The following is a 20,133-nucleotide window of genomic DNA, read 5'->3' on the forward strand; positions in this document are numbered from 1 at the left end:
GAAATGAGTCAGAGGCAAAAGGACAAATATTGTATAAGACCACTATTATAAGATCTTGAGAAATAGAAAAAACTGAGAAGAACGCATACTTTTGTGGTTACGAAGGGGGGAGGGAGGGAGGGAGGGAGAGGGATTTTTATTGATCAATCAGTAGATAAGAACTGCTTTGGGTGAAGGGAAAGACAACACTCAATACAAGGAAGGTCAGCCCAATTGGACTGGACTAAAAGCAAAGAGGTTTCCGGGATAAAATGAATGCTTCAAAGGTCAGCGGAGCAGGGGCGGGGGTCTGGGGAACATGCTTTGAGGGGACTTCTAAGTCAATTGGCAAAATAATTCTATTATGAAAACATTCTGCATCCCACTTTGAAATGTGGCGTCTGGGGTCCTAAATGCTAACAAGTGGCCATCTAAGATGCATCAATTGGTCTCAACCCACCTGGAGCAAAGGAAAATGAAGAACACCAAGGTCACACGACAACTAAGAACCCAAGAGACAGAAAGGGCCACATGAACCAGAGACCTACATCATCCTGAGACCAGAAGAACTAGTTGGTGCCCGGCCACAATCGATGACTGCCCTGTCAGGGAGCACAACAGAGAACTCCTGAGGGAGCAGGAGATCAGTGGGATGCAGACCCTAAATTCTCATAAAAAGACCATACTTAATGGTCAGACTGCGACTAGAGGAATCCCGGCGGCAATGCTCCCCAGACCTTCTGTTGGCACAGGACAGGAACCATCCCCGAAGACAACTCATCAGACATGAAAGGGACTGGTCAGTGGGGGGGAGAGAGATGCTGATGAAGAGTGAGCTAATTAAATCAGGTGGACACTGGAGAGTGTGTTGGCAACTCTTGACTGGAGGGGGGATGGGAAGATAGAGAGAGAGGGAAGATGGCAAAACTGGCACGAAACGAGAGACTGAAAGGGCTGACTCAATAGGGGGAGAGCAAGTGGGAGAAGGGAGTAAGATGTATGTAAACTTACATGTGACAGACTGATTGGATTTGTAAATGTTCACTTGAAGCTTAATAAAAGTTAATTAAAAAAAAAAAGCAGCTTACTGGGCTTATGTGGTATTTTAAGGAGGGATCTGTGGTGAAGGGAGCATGCAAAAAACGTGAAAGAAAATGCATAAGGGCATGGTCTTCAGAGAAGAAAGATTTTCTTAGGGGAGATAGAAAGTTATCCAAAAAAGAACCTTCTGTTGGATATTGTCTTGAGCCCTGTTTTCATTACAAGTTTTTTCTCACTCGAAAATTTTTACAGGTGAAAAAGTATTCCAATTTAAAAAATTATACTTTGGGACTTATAACAGTCCAATGGTTTTGACATTTTACTAGCTTGAACTTTAAGTTCTTTTTACCTGTCTTGTTTGTAATATAATTACCCTAAGTATTTCCTCTACATACTTCGAGAACCACATTGGACAATGTTATGAGTTTTGCTTCAACCACCAACCATAATTTAGAAAACTCAGTGGGAGAAGGAAAGTCTACTGTATTTACTCATGTTTTTGTTTACCGTGTTCTTTCTTCTTTCCTGATGTGCCAAGATTCCTTCTTTTCTCATTTCCTTTCTATTTCAAGAACTTCCTTTCAGCATTCTTCTAGGGTAGATCTGCTTGTGACAAATTCTTTTAGTTGTCTTTCATCTGAGCATGTCTTGATTTCCCTTTCATTCCCAAAGGATATTTTCACTAGATATAGAATTCTGGGTTGACAATTCTTCTCTTTTACCATTTGAAAATGTTGTGCAACTTCCTCTGGTCTTCATGGTTTCTGAAGAGAAATTTAGTCATTTGATTTGTTTTTCCTTTCTGGGTAAGATGTTGCTTTTCTCTTGCTGTTTTCAAGTTTTTTGCTTTGTCTTTAGTTTTCAGGAGTTTAATCGGAATTGAGGCCTCAGTATAAATCCATGATTTCTTACATATATATATAGAGAGAGAGAGAGAGAGAGAGAAAAGAAATATCCTTGCTCTGTTTGCTGAAAAAGCTTAGCTGCAATAACAAACTGTAATGATGAGCATGCCTAGTGTCCAGATTTGGAATTCTAAACACTACTCTTCACTAAAAAGAAACAGGGCTTCTTGGAGAAATAAATGACTCCAGGGCTGGGACAGGGGAACTACAAGTTAAGCTTGGAACATCCTGTTGTGACTGAAATTAAGGAAGTGCTCCCCCTCCAGTAAATAATAACAGGAGTATGTTAAAAGGTCAAAAGAGGAACACTATTCAGCAATAAAAGGGAATGGACTACTCACACATGCTATGTCATGGATGAACCTCAAAAACATTGGTATCGTGGATGAAATTTTCACTTTCGTAAGTGAAAGAAGTCAGACACAAGAGACCACATATTATATGATTGCATTATATGACGTGTACTGAAAAGGCAAATTTGTAGACAGATTAGATTAGTGGTTGTCTGGGGCTGAGGGTGAGAACAGGCGTTATCTGCAAATGAGGGATTGTATCAGGCGATGATGCACATGGTCTAAAATTGATTTATCGTGATAGTTGTATGACTCGGTAATGTTACTAAAAATAATTGTACACCTGAAACAAGTGAATTTTGTGATATGTAAAGTATACCTCAATAGATTTTTTCAAGGCAGTGGTTGGGCTGGCGGGGAAGAGGAGGCAGATTTTCTTCACAAGAGCCATCATTATTAGACTGACAGCTAAGTTCTCAACAGTGTGATGGTAAATCAATTATAACTCATTAAATAGAGCAAGAATAGATGGGTCCATACTGACGATATGAATAAACAAACAAACAAAGTTGAATATGAGAAGGGATCATGGAACTAGAAAATCACAGTTTGGCAACCATCATAGTAATAATTCATTCAGTCAAGAAACATCAGTGGATGCTAAAACTAATGGGTGAAAGTTTGAGAAATGGAATATTTATTTAGTCTTAAAGTACCACCCCACAAAATACTTACAGATTACAAAGAGAAAAAAAATAACACTAGAAAAGCCTGGCAGACACTGTCTTAACTAAGTAATCAAAGTTAACATCATTAGTGATGAGTAGATCAAAACCATTTACCACCTCATAGGATGCACAGAGAAGAATACAGCATCACTTTGGGGTTATTCCTGCCCAAATTGAGCAATATTCTACAGAATGACTGCCCTGTTATCTTCAAAAACTTCAAGATCATGAAAGTCAAGACAAGAATGAGGAACCGTTCTCCAGATTGAAAGAGGCTAAAGAAATGTGACCGCTAAATTCAAAGTGTGATCTTAAACTGGATCATTTAGCTATAAAGGACGTTATTGGGACAAGTGGTGATATTTGGTAGGCAGCTAGGATTAGATGGTGGTAAAGTGACAATGCTTATCTCCTGATTTTGATGGTTGTATTGTGGTTGTGGAGCCCTGGCGGTGCTGTGGTTAAGAGCTACAGCTGCTAACCAAAAGGTCAATAGTTTGAATCCTCCAGCCGCTCCTTGGAACCCTGCGGAGCAGTTCTACTCTGTCCCATACGGTCACTGGGAGTTGGAATTGACTCAACAGCAACAGGTTTGGTTTTTTGGTTGTTGTGGTTATGTATCAGAATGTCTTTGTTTGGAGAAAATAACACTAAAGTATCTGAGGGTGATAAGGCATCAGGTTGGCAACTTACTCTCAACTGGTTCGGGGAAAAGTAACCTTTTTTACTTTAAAAAAAATTTAGTAAATTTGAAATAATTAAAAAAAATTTTTTTTAAGTGGAAATATTGTCCCAAATAGCCTCTTTCCATTTTGGTAACTCTTATTCTGGAGCTCCTAAACATCAATGGATATAATTTATATCCATTTATATTGGATATCATCCATTTTTTGGGAATCCCTCTTCACTTCTTATTTATTTATTTCCTCAGTGAGATTATTAAATACCCAAAGAACACAGATTACACCTCTATTTTTTTTTATATTCCCTTGTGGTATCAAGTATCTACTCTTAATAACCAATTGTAAACACTAAAGGATTTGGAGCATAAATTATCTGAATAGCTCAATTGCCTCTTTTAATTTAAGCCCATGGAAAACCTATTTAAACCATCTCTCTTAGTTCATATGATGGATCCAGGAATCAAGTCTGAGCCGATTCCCCTTTCACACCAATCAGTGGCCCCTGGGATTCATAGAAATATGTGTCTTGGTGGAAAAATGAGTCATTCTACCAAGGCACAGCTGAGCGTACACACCCAGAGCACAGTAGAAATGTGGAAATCAGAGTGGAGCAAGAGGAATCTACATCCAAACAAGAGTTCACTCTCTTCCTGTGCTGTTATGCTGTGAAATGGAAACATGGTTTCCTGGGAAAAGGGCCAGATTCCACAAATTAAATGGTCTTACTTAAATGTGCCCAGCTGCTAGACACTTACTGTGCTTACTGACACAGAGTCTTATTTTAAAGATCTGATCTTGGTTCCAAAAGGGATTTTGAAAGGAAGGGAGATCCTCTCATGCACAACAGAATGGGTTTTACAGAAACAATCTTGAATACCAGTTCTTGACTGAGTCAAGTAGGAGAAGGGGAAAAGGGTCATGCACATTTCTTGCCGCCAATTGTGTGTCAGCCATTTTGATAGGTCCCTTTACGTATATGACCACATTTCAACCTTGAGACAACCTTATATATATTTTTTATTTTGAGAAGATTCAAATGTAGGTGAAAGAAGAATAATATAATGAATCCCTAAATACCTATTACCTCGCTTCAACAATTGGCCGATCTTGTTTCATCTATATCCCCATTCATTTTCCTCTAGATTATTTTGAGTCACCTCCTAGATGCGATACCATTTCATCTATAAATACTTCAGTAAATACCTCTAAAATGTAAGGATTGTTTTAAAAACATAGCCACAATGCTGCTATCATACCTTGAAAATTAATGATAAATGCCCCGGTTAAAATGGGAGAAAAATGTAGAACAAAATTCCCAAATTTATAAAAAAGACAAGACTAACTGGAATTACAGAGACTGAAGGAACCCCTGAAACTACCACCCTAAAACACCCTTTCAACCTGGAACTGAAGCCACTCCATATCTGGTCACCCTTTAGCCAAAAAATAGATTGCCATATAAAATAAACAATAACACCGGTGAGGAATGTGCTCCTTAGAGCAATCAACCAAACAAGGCCAAACAGGCAACTTTTGCCCAAAAGCAGACATGAGAAGGCAAGGAGGGGCAGGGAAACTGGGGGGATGAAAGCAGGAAGACAGGGGGGAAATGGGGAGAGTGCTGACACGTTCGGGGGGAGGGTGAGGTGGAGGGGGGGTGGGGGGTGCTGTGGGGCCAGCCAGGCCAGGTAGTAACCAATGTCACAGAGCAATTTGTATGAGTTATTGAATGGGATACCAATTTACTGTGTAAACGTTCACCTAAAGCATAATAAAGTGTTTAAAAAATTAACGATAATTCCTCATGGTCAGCAACTATCTAGTCAGTGTTCAGATTTCCCTGATGGTTTCACAAATGTTTGCTGTTGTTGTTTTTACAGTTTGTTTCTTCGAATCACAATCTAAATAAGGTCCATACATTGCAAATGGTTGATTGGCCTTCTCTTTCTCTCTCTTTTTAAAAATACACCTTTAAAGTCTAGCTAACTAAAACAAGCCCTTTTTAATTTAGTGATTCCCCCTCCATCATCATCTCTTCCCTTTCTCTCTCTCTTTCAATTTATTTGTTTCAATTTATTTTTTACTTGGTTGTTTGTCCTGTAGAATTTCCCACATCTGGATTTTGCTGACTGCGTTTCCATAACGTTGTTTAATATGTTCCTCTGACTCATGTATTTCCTGTTAACTGTTAGATCTGGAGGTTTGATCGGATTTAGGTTTGATTGTTTTGTTTTTCTTTTTTTGTTTGCTTTGGTTACGAATACTATAGATGTTGGTGTGTACTTCCTATTTATTCCAGGTGCATAATGCCAATAAAGGAAGGATAGGCAGGAGTTGGGATTTAATTTGATTTGGGGGGAGAGGGAGAGAGAGGAGTTAAAGATAACTGACTCTAAGGTTTAGAGTCTGTGGTGATTGAAAGCAGGACAGTACCACCAATAGAAATAAAGTCATGAGCGGTCCGAGTTCTGAGGAAAGATATTAAACTTGGTTTATATGTGTTGAGTTGGGGACGATGGTGGGCTATTCAACCAGGGCTGTAAGCAGCAGGAGATGGGCACCTTGCATTTGGGAGAGAGATCAGAGGCCAAGGCTGACTGTTAAAAAATATCAAAATACTTTTGGACTCTAAAACCATAAAATACTTAGAAGAAAATGCAGGGGCAACACTGTCAGGCCTAGCTTTTAACAATGAATTATCTAATAACAAAAGCAGGAACAGCAAAAGACAAAGAAATGGCAACTCATGAAAATTAAAAACTTCTGTTTTTTTTCCCACTTGGTTTTAATAGACTTTATTTTTTAGAGTAGTTGTAGGTTTACAGAAAAATTGTGCAGAAAGTACAGAATTTCATATACCCCACTCCCCCCACACACTGTTGTTAGTTGCTGTCAAGTTGGTTCTGACCATGGCAACCCTGTGTGTTATAGAGTAGAACTGTTCCATAGAGTTTTCTTTGCTGAAATCTTAAAGGAAGCAGATTGCCACGCTTATCTTCTATGGAGCCATTGGCTGGGTTCAAGCCATCAACTTTTAGGCTAGCAGTCAAGTGCAAACCATTGGCACCATTTTTGGTGCCCAGGGACCTTCCCTGCAAACTGTTCTTCCTCTTATTAATATCTTGCATTCCTGTGGTACATTTGCTGTAATTAATGAACCAATTCTGATACATATTATTAACTAAAGTCCAAAGTTTACATTAGGATTCATTCTTTGTGTTGTACAGTGCTATGGGTTTTGATAAATGCTTAGTGTCATATGTCCATTACAGTATTATACAGAATAGTTTCACGGCCCTAAAAAATGCCCTGGGCTGCACCTATTCACCCCCTTGCCCTGAGCCCCTGAGCCACTGAACCCTTGGCAACCACTAATCTTTTCATGGTTTCTATAATTTTGCCCTTTCCAAAAAGTCATATATGTAGTTAGACTCCTACAGTATGTAGCTTTTTCAGACCGGCTTCTTTTATTGGCAATATGGATTTAAGGTTCTTCCATGTCTTTTCAAGTCTTGATAGTTCATTTCTTTTTTTTTTTTCCACTGAATAATACTCCATTGTATGGATGTACCACGGATTGTTTCTTCTTTCACCTATTGAAGGACATCTTGGTCTCTTCCAATTTTGGGCAATTATGAGTAAAGCTGCTATAAATACTAGTGGGCAGGTTTTTATGTGGGCATAGTTTCTTATCTCATTTGGGTATATACCTAGGAGCACAATTATTGAATTGAATGATAAGCCTATGTTTAGCATTGTAAGAAACTGTTGGGCTGTCTTCCAAAGTGACTGTACTGTTTTGCATTCCCACCAGCAATGTATGGAAATTCCTGTTGCTCCATATCCTCCCCAGCATTTGGTGTTGTCAATGTTCTGGATTTTAGCTATTCTAAAATGTTGAGGTTTTGCAGTATCTTGTAGATTTTAGAGATCAGACGCTGATCAGAATTGTCATAGCCAAAAACTTTTTCCCAGGCTGTGGGTGTCCTTCTACTCTTTTGGTGAAGTCTTTGGATGAGCATAAGTGTTTGATTTTTAGGAACTCCTAGTTATCGAGTTTCTCTTCTGGTGTTTGCACATTGGTAGTAATGTTTTGTACACTGTTTATGCCATGTATTCAGGCTCCTAGCATTGTCCCTATTTTTTCCTCCATGGTCTTTATTGTTTTAGATTTTATATTTAGGTCTTTGATCCATTTTGAGTTAGTTTTTGTGCATGGTGTGAGGTATGGGTCTTGTTTCACTTTTTTGTAGATGGATATCCAGTTATGCCAGCATCATTTGTTAGAGACTATCTTTCCCCCATTTAATGGACTCTGGGCCTTTGTCAAATATCAGCTGCTCATAGGTAGATGAATTTACATTTGGATTCTCAATTCTGTTCCATTGGTCTATGTATCTGTTGTTGTACAAGTACTAGGCTATTTTGACTACTGTGGTGGTAAAATAGGTCCTAAAATCAAGCAGTATGAGGCCTCCCACTTTGTTCTTCTTTTTCAGTAATGCTTTACTTTTCCAGGGCTTCTTCCCTCTCCATATGAAGTTGGTGATTTGCTTCTCCATCTCATTAAAAAAATGCCATTGGAATTCGGATCGGGATTGCACTGTAAAAATTAAAAAATTTGTTCATCAAAAGACTTTACAAAAAAAACGAAAAGACAAGCTACTGACTGGGAGAACATCTTTGGAAACCGTATATCCTACAAGAATCTAAAAACCAAAATATTTATAAAACTTCAATGACTTAACAACAAAAAGACAGCCCAATCATAAAATGGGCAAAGTACTCAAATAGACATTTCACCAAAAAGGGCATTCAAATGGCCATGAAACAAGTGAAAAGATGCTCAGTGTCATTAGTCATCAGAGAGATGTGAATCACTCCTGCTAGAATGTACGAAATAAAAAAAACAGAAAATAACGAAAGTTGGCAAAGATGTAGGGAACCCTTATCCATTGTTGGTGGGAATGAAAATGGTACAGCCATTATGGAAAACAGTGTGTCTGTTTCTCAAAAAACCTAAAAATATAACTACCATATGACCCACCAATTCTACTTCTAGGTATATACCCACAGAACTTGACAGCAGAGACTCTCTCAGACTTATACACCAGTGTTTATTGCAGCACTATTCACAATAGCCAAAAGGTGGAAACAACTTAAATATCCATCAAGAGATGAATGGATAAACAAAATGTGGTACATACATACAACGGAATACTACTCAGCCAGTCGGAGAAACAAAGTCTTGATATATGCTGCAGTATGGATGGAGCTGGAAGACATTATGCTGAGTGAAATAAGTCAATTGCAGAAGGACAAATATTGTATGACCTTGCTTATTTAAAAAAAAAACAACAACAAGAAAAGACAAGTGTGCTGAGACCAAAGTTTATTATTAGTGGTTACCAGGGGTACGAGGGAGGGGGTAAAGGAGGGGTCAATGGTGATGGAAAAATTGCATTGACTAAGGGTAAGGTTGGTGCAGGTGGTGCAGTGGTTAAGAGCTACGCCTGCTAACCAAAAGGTCAGCAGTACAAATCCACCAGCAGCCCCTTGGAAACCCTATGGGGCAGTTCTATTCTGCCCTGTAGGTTCACTGTGTGCTGCAATAGGCTTGACGGCAATGGGTTTTGGTTTTTTAAGAGTAAGGTTGCACAGCTGATTATTTTAATAGTTGTCAATAGGTTGTACACCTGTAAAAAGTTGAATTAACAAAAGTTGTGTGATAGATATATTTACAACAATGACCAAAAAAGAGTAGCAGCTGAGGCTGCTTATGTACAACCAAAAACCTCATGGGATTTGGTTCTGTGGTTTGGAGGTTTAGAGTCACGGTTCATGGGACATTCCAGTTAATTGGCCTAGTAACTTCAGTGCTTCTGTTCTACCTCCTACTTCGTTACATAGTGTCTGGGGTCTTAAAAGCTTGCAAGCGGCCAATCCAAGACACAACAATTGGTCTCTACTTGCCTAGAGACACAAGGGAAGGAGAGTCAGGAATAGGAGGAAGACATGGAATGTGTGGCTAATTGCCTTCATGAACAACTGCCTCTTTTTCCATGAGACCAGAAGAACTAGATGGTGCCTGGGTTACTGAACATTATTAATTCAACTGTGGTCCCTGAAAATGTGTATCAACTTGGGTAAGCCATGATTCCCAGTATTATGTGATTGTCCACCATTTTGTCATGTAGTATGATTTTCCTGTAAGTTATTTATTTATTTATCATAAATCCTACTTCTATGATGTTGATGAGAAGGATTAGAGTCCCCCAGAGCTGACAGAGAGAGAAAGCCTTCCCGTACAACTGGCACTCTGAAGTCAGACTTCTAGCCTCCTAAAATGTGAGAGAATAAACTTCTGTTTGTTAAAGCCACCCACTTGTGGTATTTCTGTTATACCAGCACTAGGTAACTAAGACACTGAACATTTTGATCAAAGATTCTATAGAAGAATACTGATCAAAAGGGGGAAAATGAAGAACAGAATTTCAAATTCTCAAGCAATCCAGACTGTCTGAAGCCATGAAGGGTGGATGAATCCCTGAAACTTTTGCCCTGAGATAATCTTTAAACCTTAAACCAAAAATATCCCCTGAAGTCTTAAAACCAAATGATAGTCTAGCTTAACTGGTAAAGAATGTTTGCCTTGGGTGCTCTTTTAAGAACTATCTATATGGGATCAAAGTGACAATGGCAACTCAAAAGATCAGGGAGTGTCAAGGATTGACTTGTTCCCCCAAAAATATCTGTCAACTTGGCTAGGTCATGATTCCCAGTATTGTATGATTGTTGACCATTTTGTCATCTGATGTGATTTCCCTATGTGTTGAAATCCTGTCACTATGATGTAATGAGATGGATTAGTGGCAGTTATATTGATGAGATCCACAAGATTAGATAGTGTCTTAAGCCAATCTCTTTTGAGATATAAAAGAGAGAAGCGAGCAGAGAGGCATGGGGACCTCATACCACCAAGAAAGCAGCACTGGGAGCAGAGCGTGTCCTTTGGACCTGAGGTTCCTGTGCTGAGATGCTCCTAGTCCAGGGGAAGATTGATGACAAGGACTTTCCTCCAGAGCTGTCAGAGAGAGAAAGTCTTACCCTGGAGCTGGTACCCTGAATTTGTACTTCTAGCCTACTGGACTGTGTGAGAATAAACTTCTCTTTGTTAAAGCCATCCACTTGTGGTATTTCTATTATAGCAGTACAAGATAACTAAGACAGATAGGAACTATCCAGGCACAGATAAGTAACTTGACATTTGCCTCTGAAAATGAGACCAAAGAAGGAGTTGGGCAATTCCAGTGTGGTAATAAAGGAGTTTACTAGGGACGCAGTCCTAGGCAGCTGCAAGACCAGAGCAGATCTTCATGTCCTGCAGTGGAAGGCCAGAGGTTTTATAGTGGTGGTGGACAATACTGTCTCTATGCCAGGGGCTTACATAAGAAGGCAAATTGCAATGAACTGGCAGACTGCATGAGTGCAACCGTGTTCAGCGTCACGAAGCCTGTTTCCCCTTCAGTCCACCCCCTGAGGCCAGCTTTTACAATCTGGCATGCTTTCTCTCTTGTGCCGTAGTATAACAGACCCCGCTCCCTCCCTGCTGAGAACAGATATAGAAATTGGGTTGGTCGGGTGCTGTGTGGTGCCCGTGCATGCACAAGAGACAGAGAAAGTTACTGTGTGCCCAGAAGAGGGGGGAGGCTTCTCTGATAAGGAGAAGGAACTGGGAGAGAGAAGGCAACCTAATCCCTAGCCTCCTTATCAGAGAATACTCTGGGCCCAAGGCATTTACTTAGGCAGCCTGTATGGGAGGTGTAGAGGCAGATCATTCCCATAACAGTCCACCCCCCGACTCCCATCGGGGGTGCCATAAAAAAAGCAAAGCAGTACCACGTCCTGGTATGCCTATCACCCATTTTAGGTGTTGAGCTGCATGTCTGTGATTTGGTGCATAACTCTGGTGAATGCTATATCTGTGCATCATTTGAGGCAGCATTTAATGAGGGTTACTCGTAGGACTGCTCCCGGCAGGTGGATCAGGACTGCCTAGAGGAGAGCTCCCAACCAACCATCCCAGGTGTGACTTAATCTAAGCTAACTGAATAGATCAAAGGGCTGGATTTGCCCAATCTTATGTATCTATAACATGTCCTGATCCATTTATGTAAAAATAGTATATTTCTCCCAACATGGCACATTATATGAACAGTACACATTTCAGTACAAGTAATACAAGAGCTCCTGTTCTCAGCACAATCGAACAAGGTATTAACGCCGCCAGATCAGGCTAATTCAGACTTGGTGTAGTTACTCAAGGTACATTGGACCTCCTGGTCATATTTTATAAGTTCTCCATGTCCAGAGCAACATCAAACTCAATCTTAAATGTATTTGTTCTCAGAATCAAACTATCCAGTCTTGTGCCATTTACATTTTTAACACACAGAGAGAAATTTTCTTCTAAAGTTGGAGCACTCTCCACAGGCAGCGATCATACTTTAAAAAAAAAAAAAAAAAAAGTTTTCTGTGGGTACTGAAGTCAACTGTATTCATTTACCACATGATCTCCTCATTAATCAGTTTACACATTCAGTTAGTCCACGAGGTATCCCCCTTTTTGACAGATCAGCTGGGACAATGTGGGGAGACGACTCGTTCAAATGTTGACAGAGCCAACAGTTGGTCTGATTGGTAGCTCTACTTTTGGGGGAATGGTCTACCTCTATGCCTCCCACCTCAGCTGCCTAAGTAAAGGCCTTGGGCCCAGAGGGTTCTCTGATAAGGAGGCTGGGAATTAGATTGCCTTCTCTCTCCCAGTTCCTTCTCCTTATTAGAGAAGACTTCCCCTTGTTCTGGGCACACAGTAACTTTCTGTCTCTTGTACATATCTGGGCCCCAAATGGCACCTGGCCAAACTCACTTCTACATCTGTTCCCAGCATACTACAGCACAAGAGATGAAGCATGCCAGATTATAAGAGCTGGCCTCATGGGGTGGACTGAAGGGGAAATAGCCTCTGTGAGGCTGAACACGGGTGCCCTCATGCAGTCTGACAGTTCACTACAGTCTGCATTCTTATGTAGGCACCTGGCATGGAGCCGCTACTGTTCACCAGCACTATAAAACATCTGGCCTCCCACTGTGGGGCACAGAGATCTGCTCTGGTCCTACAGCTGCCCAGGACTGCCTCATATGTAAGTCTCTCTAACAAACTCCTTTGTTGCCACACTGGAGTTGCCTCCATCCTTCTTTGATCTCTTAGAACCCTCCATTTCAGAGGTAAATTTCAAGTTACTGGTCCATGCCTGGTCAGGAACCTTAGAGGGTAGTGAGTTTATGTTAAAGGGGGAGAAGAACATGGAAAAGGAGGGTGAGAATGGTTGCACAACTCAAAGAATGTAGTCAATGTCACTGAATTGTGCATGTAGAAACTGCTGAATTGGTGTATGTTTTGCCGTGTATAGTCTCAAAAACAACATGAAGATAAATTAAAAAAAAGAACTATCTATAAGGGACCAAAGTGACAACAATAACTCCAAAGATTAGTTAGGAACCTTGGGAAGCAGTGAGTTTATGTTAATGGGGAAGGAACAACTCAGAAAAGGAGGGTGAGAATGGATGCACAACTCGAAGAATGTAATCAATATCACTGAATTGTACATGTAGAAACTGTTAAATTGGTGTATGTTCTATTGTGTATATTCTCAAAAACAACAACAAAATAATTTAAAAAATACTTCTGAACATCTTGATAAATAACTATGTCTCCAATACCCCCAGAAGAAACTCCCAGAATCCTCCTGGCCTTATGGGATTCAGGAACTACTTTAGGACCCCTTGGTTAATGCCTGGCATGGCAAGGGCCTCCAGAATCCTGTGTTAGCACTTTAGACAACAGTATCTATTCTGGTGACTTGATGTCTCTGCTACTGGTTTTAAATGTTTTTAATATCTCCCCATTTCAGGACCAGAGAGTCATCAGTAAAGAGGTTGCCATAAGAGAAGATGAAAAGAAAAATAACTGAAACAAGAGCAGAAGGCTGGAGACAGAACCTGCATTAAAAACCTACATTAAGAAAATGGCACAAATGTTCATAGCAGCATTATTCACAATAGCCAAAAAGTGGAAACAATCCAAATGTCCATCAACAAATGAATTAATAAATAAAATATGGTATACTCATACAATGGAATATTACTCAGCTATAAATAGAAATGAAGTATTGATACATGATACAAGATAGATAAACAGTGAAAATATTGTGCTATGTGACACCACTGCAAGAAACCAAAAGAGACCTACATAAGTGGAAAAGCATACCATGCGCATGGATAGGAAGACTCAACATTGTGAAAATGTCAATTCTACCCAAAGTGATCTACAGATACAATGCAATTTCAATCCAAATTCCAATGACAATTTTTAACGAGATGGGGAAACAAATCACCAACTTCATATAAAAAGCGAAGAGGCCCCAGATAAGTAAAGCATTACTGAAGAAGAAGAACGAAGTGGGAGGCCTCATACTACCTGATTTTAGAACCTATTATATCATCATGGTAGTCAAAACAGCCTGGTATTGGTACAACAACAGATACAGAGACCAATGGAAGAGAAATGAGAATCCAGATGCAAATTTATCCACCTATGAGCAGCTGATATTTCACAAAGACTCAAATGGGGAAAAGACAGTCTGTTTAACAAATGATGCTGGCATAACTGGATATCCATCTGCAAAAAAATGAAACAAGACCCCTACCTCACACCATGTACAAAAACTAACTCAAAATGGATCAAAGACCTAAATACAAAACCTAAAGTGATAAATGTCATGGAAGAAAAAATGGGAACAATGCTAGGGCTCTTAATACATGGCATAAACAGAATACAGATCATAACTACCAATGCAAAAACACCAGAAGAAAAACTAGATAACTGGGAGCTTCTAAAAACCAAACACTTATGCTCATCAAAGGACTTCATCAAAAGAGTAAAAAGATTACCTACAGACTGGGAAAAAATTTTGGCTACAACATATCTGACAAGGGTCTGATCTCTAAAATCTACAAGATACTGCAACACCTCAACAACAAAAAGACAAATAACCCAATTAAAAAATGGGCAAAGGATATGAACAGACACTTCACCAAAGAAGACATTCAGGCTGCTAACAGATACATGAGGAAATGCTCACGATTATTAAACAAACAAACAACAAAAAAAATCAAACCCATCGCTGTCAAGTTGGTTACGACTCATAGCGACCCTATAGGACAGAGTAGAACTACTCCATAGGGTTTCCTAGGAGCACCTGGTGGATTTGAACTGCTGACCTTATGGTTAGCAGCCATAGCACTTAACCATTACGCCACCACGATTATTAGCCATTCCGAAAACCCAAACCTGTTGCCGACAAGTCAATTCTGACTCATAGCAACCCTATGAGACAGAGTAAACTGCCCCACAGAGTTTCCAATGAGCTCCTGGTGTATTCGAACTGCTGACTCTTTGGTTAGCAGCCATAGATAGCACTTAACCACAATGCCACCAGGGTTTCCGATAGAGAAATGCAAATCAAAACTACAGTGAGATACCATCTCACTCCAACAAGGTTGGCACTAATCCAAAAAAACACAAAATAATAAATATTGGCGAGGCTGGAACACTTATGCGCTGCTGGTGGGAATGTAAAATGGTACAACCAGTTTGGAAATCAATTTGGTGCTTCCTTAAAAAGCTAGAAATAGAAGTTCCGTATGATTCGGCAATCCCACACCTAGAGAAATAAGAGCCATCACACGGATAAATGTATGCATTGCAGCAATGTTCACAACAGCAAAAAGATGGAAACAACCTAGGTGTCCATCAACAGACAAATGGATAAACAAATTTTAGTACATACACGTAATGGAATACTATGCAATGATAAAGAACAATGAGTAATCTGTGAAATATCTCGCAACATGGATGAATCTGGAGGGCATAATGCTGAGTGAAATTAGTCGCAAAAGGACAAATATCGTATAAGACCACTTGCATAAGAACTCAAGGCTTTAAAAAAAAAAAGGAAAATATTGTGCTATGTGAAAGAAGCCAGTCACAGAAGACCACCTATTGTATAATCCCTACTTATATTTTATATGAAATGTCGGGAATAAGCAAATCCATAGAGAGAAAATTAGCGGTTGCCCTATGGCAGCAGTTCTACTCTGTCCTATAGGGACGGCAACGGGTTTGGGTTTGGTTGGTTTTTAGAGGCTGAGGCACAGGGGAAAGAGTTGGGAGGGAAATGGGGATTGACTGGAGGTTTTTTTGGGGATGATTAAAATATTCTAAAATTGATGTAGTGATGGTTACACAACTGAGAATATACCAAAAAACCACTGGCTTGTACACTTGAGATAGGTGAATTTTATGGTAAGTGAATTGTATCTCAATAAAGGTTTTGTTTTAAAAAATGGAAGAAAAACTAAGCTAGCAAACAGGACAATAAATAAATAAAAATAACAGTATCACAAAAGCCAACAGGAGAGGGTCTCAAGGACAAATTGGTCAGCAATGCTAAATCCTTGAAGAGTTCAAATAAAAGTAGAAAAGGCAGGGTAACTAGTGGAATATAGAGATTATTAGTGATTTCTGAGCACTGTTTTAGTAGAGCAGAAGCCCCGTTTTGAATGAACTGCAGAAGCCTAAGGACTGATTGGAGGCAAGGAATCAGTAGCAGCAGTTATAGAACACAAGGAAGTTTGAACAGAAGGAAAAAATGGATGGGCCAAACCTTGAGGAGACAGAGCGTAAAACCAATGCAGTGTGGAGTTTCTGTGTTTAGGATAAAACAGACCAGTGCACGTTCAGGGCACAGGAAAAGCAGCCAGCAGAGAGGTTTTATGGCATTGTCATTAATTTCTTCTCTTGATATTTTGTTAGCCTGAATCCCTGCTTCCCTGAGACTAAAACTCCTACCCACAGCAAACCATGGGTCCTTTGAGTGGTATCTAGTACCAAACTGTGCATTAGTTGTTGTTAACGTTAGCTATGGTGGCCTCGCATACAATGGACAAAACACTGCCCAGTTCTGTGCCATCCCGTGATCAGTTTTGGATGGAATTGTGATCCATAAGGTTTTCATTGGCTGATTTTCAGGAAGCCAATCACCAGGCCTTTCTTGCTAGTCCTTTTTAGTCTGGAAGCTTGGCTGTAACCTGCTCAGTGTCATAGCAGCACACAAGCCTCCACTGACAGACGGGTGGTGGGTATGCTCTGCTGGGAATCAAACCCAGGACTCCAACGTGCAAGGCAAGAATTCTACCACTGACCCACCAATGTCCTCAGGCACCTAATGAATAATTCCGATTGCTATCTGATTCAGAAAAGTTACCCTATATATCAATGTTTAAAGGGGAAGAAAGGAGGAATTTTTCTGGAAGGGGAATGTACCGTGCATGTGAGTGGAACAAGAATAGTGTCCATAAAGCTGGGGAGAAAAAAAAAAGTCACTTTTGTCTGTGGCAGCTGTGAGCCAGCTGCTGAGAGCTAGTCTCTCCTGGATGGTTTCCCTGATGAGAAGACACATCACTCATCCTGACCGTTTAGTATTAACAAAACACAGTGTCTCCCTGGGGTTTTTCCCAGCACGGATCCCAAGCTGAATGGAACATATTGCACAGTGCACCCCTCACACGTGGCTGGGCCTCCAAGAATATAATAAGACTTAAGGCAGAACCACGATATGGGGAGATGAGCAGTGCCTGGCTTTTTCCTCAGCACCCTGCACTTCCATGTCTGTGGTTGTTACTGCCAGGAATACCTGTATCTCCATCCACTTTACACTGGGGACTCTCCCTTGCGAAGCCTTCTCTGCTCCCCCAAGAAACAGTGGAAACCTTCCCTAAGCTGCTGGAGCACTTTCCACACTGTATCAAAAACTATTCATGGGTCTGTCTCCCCTGCTAGATAAAGGCTTTTGTGGTTCAGTGGTAGAATTCTTGCCTTCCATGTAGGAGACCTGGGTTCGATTCTTGGCTCATGCACCTCATATGCAGTCATGTCAGTGGGGGTTTGTATGTTGATATGATGCTGAACGCGTTTCAGCAGAGCTTCCAGAGTGAGACTAGGAAGAAAGGCCTGGTGATCTGCTTCTGGAAATCAGCCAGTGGTGCAGGACTGGGCAGAATTTTGTTCAAGTCAGGCTGACTGAATAATAGCTAACAACCATAACCACAATTCCCCTGACACACTGTGAGCTTCTCAACAGGAAGGATTGGACTTTATTTATTCTCGTTAAAGTTCCCAGTCCAATAGCTGGCCTGTGGTAAGTAATTACACTTTGTTGAATACATGGATGGATGCAGGAATACGATAGAGCTCTGTGAGATTTCAGCTGCTGACACGGTTGCATCCTGGTGTTCTTTTTCTGGGCCAAATGAGTTGTTTGCTTTGGCCTCTCTGTCCCTTTTACAGACTCTGCCTGAGCGACACAAAGCACACAATGGAGCAATGTGCCTTTCAGCAAACACAGTGAGCAATGGAAAAGGCAAAACATGAACCCCGAATGCAAGAAATGGCTTGCTGAATGCAATTACAAATGACAGGAAACTGCTTATGTCCACTGACATGGAGTGAAGTTCTCTGGAAAAAATTGTTCTGTTCCAGTTCTGGGTGTCAGTGTGGGTAAAGCTAGTGCACCACTGCTCTGCCTGCCCCTGGTTGGGCTTAGCCAGCATTTGGAAAGAAGAGGAATGTCAGAGAAACTTGTTGATGCAGATATTTCTTGTACATTGGTATGCAGGGGTAGGGCCTTTTCTACAAAATTCTCCATTAAGGAGGCATCGAGTGAGTCAGAGATGTTTTCACTGGACCACCCCCGGGACATAATTTGACTCATCCACAAACACTGGCATTCCTTATTGAAGATGGGGAATAGAATTACTTTCCTGTGGGTGTGCATGTAATTCCTTTTAGCAAGCATACAACCACCAAAAAAACAAAACAACTAAAACTTCTCTTCAGCATTTTCTCCAAAATATGAGGTTTAAATTGTAATCTGTAAATGCCCATCAATAGGGAACTAGTTAAATAGAGTACATCCATACATTGGAATACGAGGCAGTTCTACATGCAATGATACGGCTCAACCTCCAAGATAAATTAATAAATGAAACACAGCAAGGTACCGAACAATACATACATTTGATCTTATGTGCAGATACTGTCTACAGATGCTTGCACAAGAAAATGGTATCAACTGTTGCCTCCTGAGAAGGAAACTAGTTTCTGGGCACAGGAGTGGAAAGAAAAAAATTTTTCCACTATATTCCTTTGTGTGTTATTTGCAATGTGTGCTTTGTGTGTTATCCGCTAAAATAATCTAATTTTTTTTTTTCCCCGGTAAGAACCTAGGAAGGTTCAGCAAGGTTCTCTACTGTCCCTTCTTTTTTCCTGAAAGCCTTATCAATCTTTATTGGAAGGAACTTAAATTGCTGTAATATGTTTTCTCTCAAATTTGGAAATAAACTGGTAGTCTGACAGTTCTACCAACTATATGTATCTACAACATATGATTTTGTGAACCAGTACATTCTCCTTGAACCTCAAAAGAGAAACCTATTTGTTTCTAAGGAAATAGCTATTGAAGTGTTAGGAAATATTCTTATTCAGTAATTGTGAGGACACTGACCCAGACTTGAGGCTCTGGAGTTCCTTTCTGGGTTGGTGGGCTCTCTGATTGCATTTATGAAGCCTGGAGTCCCCACAGAGTGGTTTTTCCAGCTTCCTGATAATGGTGCTAGACTAGAGAGGAACTTTTGCAGAGACCATCAACGCATCCAGCTGGGGAAACCCAAGCTTGATTTCCCAACCAGGGAAAAGGTCTGCAGCTTCTCTGCGGGGAAGGAGGCTGGAACAGATCAGGGAACTCACAGCTCCAGTGCTGTCTTAGCAAGCAAAATGGGGGGCGGGAGGGGAGGGCTTGGGGACCGCAGTCTCTTTTTCTTGGACTTTAACTCTTCAGCTAAGGGATCTCCCTTGGCTGGAAACTGCCTGCTCGTTTGTACCTATCTCGGTGAAAATATATTTGCAGCAAATTCTCAGGCCAGGAGGCTCACAAACGGGACGTGTTGAGTAGCCATGTTTGCCTCTCTCCCTGTCCCACTGAAAGATACAGGGGACTAAGGTGGAAAGAGCAAGCGAGCAGGAGTTTAGAGACCTGAGCCCAAGTGTCAGTGCCAACACTAACCTGCGTGTGACCTCTGGCAAGTCACTGCCCTCTCTGAGTCCTCCTTTCCTTTCTGTCAAACGATGGGGTGGGATTTCATGATCCCTCTGTAATTTTTTTTTTTTTTTTTCTGTAAGTTAGCGCTGGCACTTCGAGGTCTAGAGAGATGGGTGGGCTACCAGACTCTACTCTCTCAGGTTAGTATCAGCGAAGCTTCTGGGAAAAGCTGTTTTTTTAGAGCGAGGTGATGAGAGGTGGGTAAAAGACTGACTTTCTATCTT

This window comes from Loxodonta africana, chromosome 18 (assembly GCF_030014295.1).
Source record: "Loxodonta africana isolate mLoxAfr1 chromosome 18, mLoxAfr1.hap2, whole genome shotgun sequence".
Taxonomy (NCBI): Eukaryota; Metazoa; Chordata; class Mammalia; order Proboscidea; family Elephantidae; genus Loxodonta; species Loxodonta africana.